Here is a 5,520-nt window from a genome sequence, read left to right as displayed (position 1 = left end):
ATGCTAATTTCATAAAATGAGTTGGGAAATGTTCCTTCTATTTTCTGAAAGAGTTTGTGCAGAATAGTTATTATCGCTTCATTTAATGTTCATTATAATTTGGCAGTGAAGTCATTTGGGACTGGAGTTTCCTTTGTGGAAGGTTGTTAGTTATGAGTTCGTTTCTTTGATAGATATAGGACTATTCAGGTTATCTGTTTCTTCTTGAGTGAGCTTTGGTAGTTTGTGTGTTTCAAGAAATTTGTCCATTTTATATAGCTTATATAACTTATTAGCATAAAATTATTCATACCATATCATTCCCTTGCTGTCCTTTTAGAATCGGCAGGATCCACAGTGATGTACTCACTTTAATTCTTGATATTGGTAATTGTTATTTTACCTTTTGTTTCTTTCTGTTTGACTAAAGGTTTATCAATTTTATTGATCTTTTCAAAGAGCCAGATTTTGGTTTCATTATTTTTGTTTTCTATTTTATTGATTTATGTTCTAATTTACCTTTTCTGCTTATTTTGGGTTTAACTTGTTCTTCCTTTTTAAATAACTTAAGGTGAACACTAGATAATTGATTTGAGAATTTTATGATTTTCTAATATAAACATTTAATGCTATAAATCTTCTAAGCATTGATTTAGCTACACTCGACACATTTTGATCTGTTGTGTTTTAGTTTTCATTTAGTACAAAATATTTATAATTTCTGTCACAGTTTTTTTAGATCTGTATGTTATTTAGAAGTGTGTTGTTGTTTAATTTTTTTTTTTTTGTAAATGACAAACATTTATTGGTGTCACTTATGGTAGAAAAAACTTCCTACACCAGATGCACATGACCCAATTGTTAAATAGAACATTTTGAAGGTGAACACACACCCTAACCCAGGTTTTTTACCCACTTTTTAAGATGGTCAATTCTTCTCACCCCCAAAGACATGTGAGCAACTGCTAATGAAAAGCAGTAAACAGCCACTTGGGTTGTAGCATTTTCAACTCCACTCTGAGGTGAATATTCCAATTACATTCGAGACTTAAGTTCTCTCAATTTTTTCCTAACGAAAGTTCCTGAGTCCAGTATTTACAATATTACAGCACTAGCAGATCAGTGTCTACAACTCATCTTTTTCTGCTGTATCCTCTTCACCAGTTGGGGGAGGGCCTGCCCTTCCATAGAATTTGCTGATAATTGGTTGAACAATTTCTTCTAGTTCCTTCTTCTTAGCTTTGAAGTCTTCAGTATCAGCATCTTGGTGGCTTTCCAGCCATTCAGCCTTTTCTTCCACAGTTTTTTCCATGGTCTTCTTATCTTCAGAGGAAAGTTTACCTCCCAGGTTTTCTTTATCTCCAAACTGATTCTTTAGATAATAGGCATAGCTTTCCAACTCATTTCTAGTATCAATGTACTCCTTGAACTTGTTGTCTTCCTCAGCAGACTTCTCAGCATCATTAACCATCCTTTCAATTTCTTCAGGTGTCAGGCGATTCTGGTCATTGGTAATTGTGATCTTATTTTTGTTCCCTGTACCCTTGTCTTCAGCTGTCACTCGAAGAATACCATTCACATCCATCTCAAAGGTAACTTCAATCTGTGGGACCCCACAAGGAGCAGGAGGAATTCCAGTCAGATCAAATGTACCCAGAAGATAATTGTCTTTTGTCAGGGGTCGTTCACCTTCATAGACCTTGATTGTAACAGTTGGTTGATTATCAGAAGCTGTAGAAAAGATCTGAGACTTCTTGGTTGGCACTACTGTGTTCCTTGGAATCAGTTTGGTCATGACACCTCCCACAGTTTCAATACCAAGTGTAACGGGATACACATCAGGCAGTACCAAGTCACCTGTATCTTGATCACAGAAAGCACACCAGCCTGGACAGCAGCACCATATGCTACAGCTTCATGTGGGCTTATGCCATGGATGGTTCCTTGCCATTGAAGAACTCTAACTAGTTGCTGAATCTTTGGAATTCCAGTGAAGCCACCAACAAGAACAATTTCATCAATGTCAGATTTCTTCAAATCAGAGTCTTCCAACACTTTCTGTACAGGCTTCATAGTAGACCGGAACAGGTCCAGTGGAGTGCTTCAAATTTGGCCTGAGTCAGGGTCTCAGAAAAGTCTTCTCCTCCATAGAAGGACTCAATTACAATTCTTGCTTGATGTTGCGAAGACAGGACCCATTTGGCCTTTTCTACTTTGCGCCGGAGTTTCTGCACAGCTCTATTGTCTTTCCTGACATCTTTGCCGGTCTTCTTTTTGTACATTCAAAAAGTACAAATAGCATTTGTACTTTTTGTGTTCAAATAGTGTTCCACGACATGCTGGTCAAAGTCTTCTCCACCCAGATGAGTATCTCCATTAGTGGCCACAACTTCGAAGACACCATTGTCAATGGTGAGAAGAGACACATTGAAGGTTCCACCACCCAGGTCAAACACCAGGATGTTCTTCTCCCGCTCCCTCTTATCCAGGCCATAAGCAATAGCAGCTGCTATAGGCTCATTGATGATCCTCATAACATTTAGGCCAGCAATAGTTCCAGCATCCTTGGTTGCTTGGCGTTGGGCATCATTGAAATAGACTGGTACAGCAACAACTGCATGGATAACCTTCTCTCCCAAATAAACCTCAGCAGTTTCTTTCATTTTAGTGAGAACCATTACAGAAATTTCTTCAATAGCAAATGTCTTTGTTTGCCCACCTCCAATATCAACTTGAATGTATGGTTTAGTTTTCTTTTCAACCACCTTGAACGGCAAGAACTTGATGTCCTGCTGCACAGACAGGTTGTGCCACCTGCAGCCGATGAGCCACTTGGCATCAAAAACCGTGTTCTCGGGGTTGGAGGTGAACTGGTTCTTGGCAGCATCGCCAATCACACCTTACCATTTGGGAGTGAAGGCCACATAGGACAGGGTGATGCTGTTGCCTTGATCGTTGGCAATGATCTCCATGTGGCTGTTCTTGAACACACCGACGCAGGAGTGGGTTGTCCCCAGGTCGATGCCAACCACCGTGCTCACATCCTCCTTCTTGTCCTCCTCCTTGGCCCATGCTGCGCTGAGCAGCAACAGCATCGCAGCCACCAGGGAGAGCTTCATCTTGCCAGCCAGTCGGGCAGCAGCAGGCAGGGCGTCACAGGCAGTCCAGCCACAGGCCGCAGCACAGGAGTGCAGCGCGGTTACTGACTTGCAGGTGGCAGGGGCCGGGGTTTACAAGGTGCCATGAACCAGGTGAAGGGCAGGTCTGGAAATGCAGGCCACGGCGCTTACCTCTCACACTCGCGAAACACCCCAACAGGTTGGTCTGTCTGTGCTGTCTCGGCCGGCGTCTGTATTGTTTAATTTTCAAACATTTGAGGGGTTTTCAGTTAAAAGATGTCTTTTTGTTACTGACTTCTAGTTTAAATTCATTGTGGTCAGCAAGCATACTTTGCATGAGTTTAATCATATTAAGTTGGAGACTTATTTTGTATCCAAATATGATCTTGGTGAATGTTTCATGTGAACTTAAAAAGAATATGTATTCTTCTGTTGTTGAGTGGTGTATTCTATAAGTGTGAGATTTTTCTGAAAATCTACTTCTTATAAATTTTTTGAATTAGTGTTAACATGGTGTATTTTTTACATCCTTGCACTTTTAACCCATGTGTGTCCTTATATTTAAAGGTGGTTTCTTGTGGATAACATACAGTTGGATCCCATCTGACACTCTCTGCCTTTTGGGCTGTTTAGACCTTTTTTTTTTGAGATGGAGTCTTACTCTGTCGCTGAGGCTGGAGTGCAGTGGTGTGGTCTTAGCTCACTGCAACCTCCACCTCCTGGGTTCAAGTGATTTTCCTGCCCCAGCCTCCCGAGTAGCTGTGATTACAGGTGCCTGCCACCACACCCAGCTAATTTTTGTATATTTAGTGGAGACGGGGTTTCACCATATTGGCCAGACTGGTCTCAAACTCCTAACCTCCGGTGGTCCACCTGCCTTAGCCTCCCAAAGTGCTGGGAGGCATGAGCCACCGTGCCTGGCCATAGAACTTTACACTTAATAAAGTTATTGATATAAATGGGTTTAACTGTACCATCTTGCTATTTCTTTTTTATTTCCTCACTTGTTCCTTGTTCCTTTTCCCCCTCTTTCCTTGCATTCTTTTGTAATAAATGAGTTTAAAAAATTTCATTTTTAATCTTCAGTATTGGCTTATTTTCTCTTTGTTGTATTAGGTTGGTGCAAAAGTAATTGCGGTTTTTGCCACACCCTTTTGCACCAACCTAATAGTTTTAAGTGGTGAATCCAAGGTTTATATATGCATCTTTATCTTATCACAGTCAAATGTTTCAAATAATATACCACTTTACACAGTGTAAGAACTTTACAATAGTATACTCCCATTTCCCTCATCCTGCTTTTTTTTGCTATTGCTGTAATAAATTTTACTTGGGCAGTTCGGTGATCCCGCGGGTCTGTCTCTTGCTTCAACAGTGTTTGGATGGAACAGATCCAGAGACTCTTCCTTCCAGCCTCTAACTGCCCTCCAATTTCCTCTCCACTTGCAACGTCCAGGACCATCTTCTCGGCCATCTCCTGCTTCTGCGACCTGCCAGCACCGTTTTTGTGGTTAGCTCCCTCTTGCCGACCAACCATGAGCTCCCGGATTCATCAGAATTATTCTACCGACGTGGAGGCAGCCGTCAACAGCCTGGTAAATGTGTATCTTCAGGCCTCCTACACTTACCTCTCCCTGGGCTTCTGTTTCCACCGCGATGATGTGGCTCTGGAAGGCCTGAGCCACTTCTTTCGCGAATTGGCCAAGAGAAGCGCGAGGGCTAGGAGCGTCTCCTGAAGATGCAAAACCAGCGTGGCGGCCGTGCTTTCTTCCAGGACATCAAGAAGCCAGCTGAAGATGAGTGGGGTAAAACCCTGGATGCCATAAAAGCCGCCATGGCCCTGGAGAAGAAGCTGAACCAGGCCCTTTTGGATCTTTAGGCCCTGGGTTCTGCCCACACAGACCCCCATCTCTGTGACTTCCTGGAGACTCATTTCCTAGATGAGAAAGTGAAGCTCATCAAGAAGATGCGCGACCACCTGACCAACCTCTACAGGCAGGCTGGCTGGCCTGGAGGCTGGACTGGGCAGGTATCTCTTCCAAAGGCTCACTCTCAAGCATGACTAAGAGCCTTCTGAGCCCAGCGACTTCTGAAGGGCCCCTTGCAAAGTAATAGGGCTTCTGCCTAAGCCTCTCCCTCCAGCCACTAGGCAGCTTTCTTAACTACCCTAACAAGCCTTGGACCAAATGGAAATAAAGCTTTTTGATGCAAAAAATAAAAATAAAATAAATAAAATAAATAAATGTTACTTGTACACATGGTATAACTTCCACAGTACTTTGTTATTACTTTTTATTAAAACCACCAATAATCTTTTAAAGAGATTCAAAATGAGGAAAAAAGAAAGCCTTTTATATTTACCCACATATTTACCGTTTCTGCTGCTCTTCATTCTTTTGTGTTGATCCAAATTTCCATCTGG

At 42.0% G+C, this 5,520-nt stretch overlaps 2 pseudogenes across 2 annotated transcripts; one reads left to right on the top strand and one right to left on the bottom strand.

Annotated features, from left to right (window-relative positions):
* Positions 1–753: 753 nt before the first annotated feature.
* On the bottom strand, positions 754–3,098 carry LOC101023434 (annotated as a pseudogene). The gene has a single exon (XR_159623.5). The product of XR_159623.5 is annotated as an endoplasmic reticulum chaperone BiP pseudogene (transcript).
* Positions 3,099–4,434: 1,336 nt separating this feature from the next.
* LOC101023791 lies at positions 4,435–5,313 on the top strand (annotated as a pseudogene). Its single transcript, XR_159624.5, has one exon. The product of XR_159624.5 is annotated as a ferritin light chain pseudogene (transcript).
* The last annotated feature ends 207 nt before the right edge of the window (positions 5,314–5,520 follow it).

This window comes from Papio anubis, chromosome 1 (genome assembly GCF_008728515.1).
Source record: "Papio anubis isolate 15944 chromosome 1, Panubis1.0, whole genome shotgun sequence".
In the NCBI taxonomy this organism is placed as follows: domain Eukaryota; kingdom Metazoa; phylum Chordata; class Mammalia; order Primates; family Cercopithecidae; genus Papio; species Papio anubis.
This window is presented reverse-complemented; position numbering and strand designations above follow the sequence as displayed.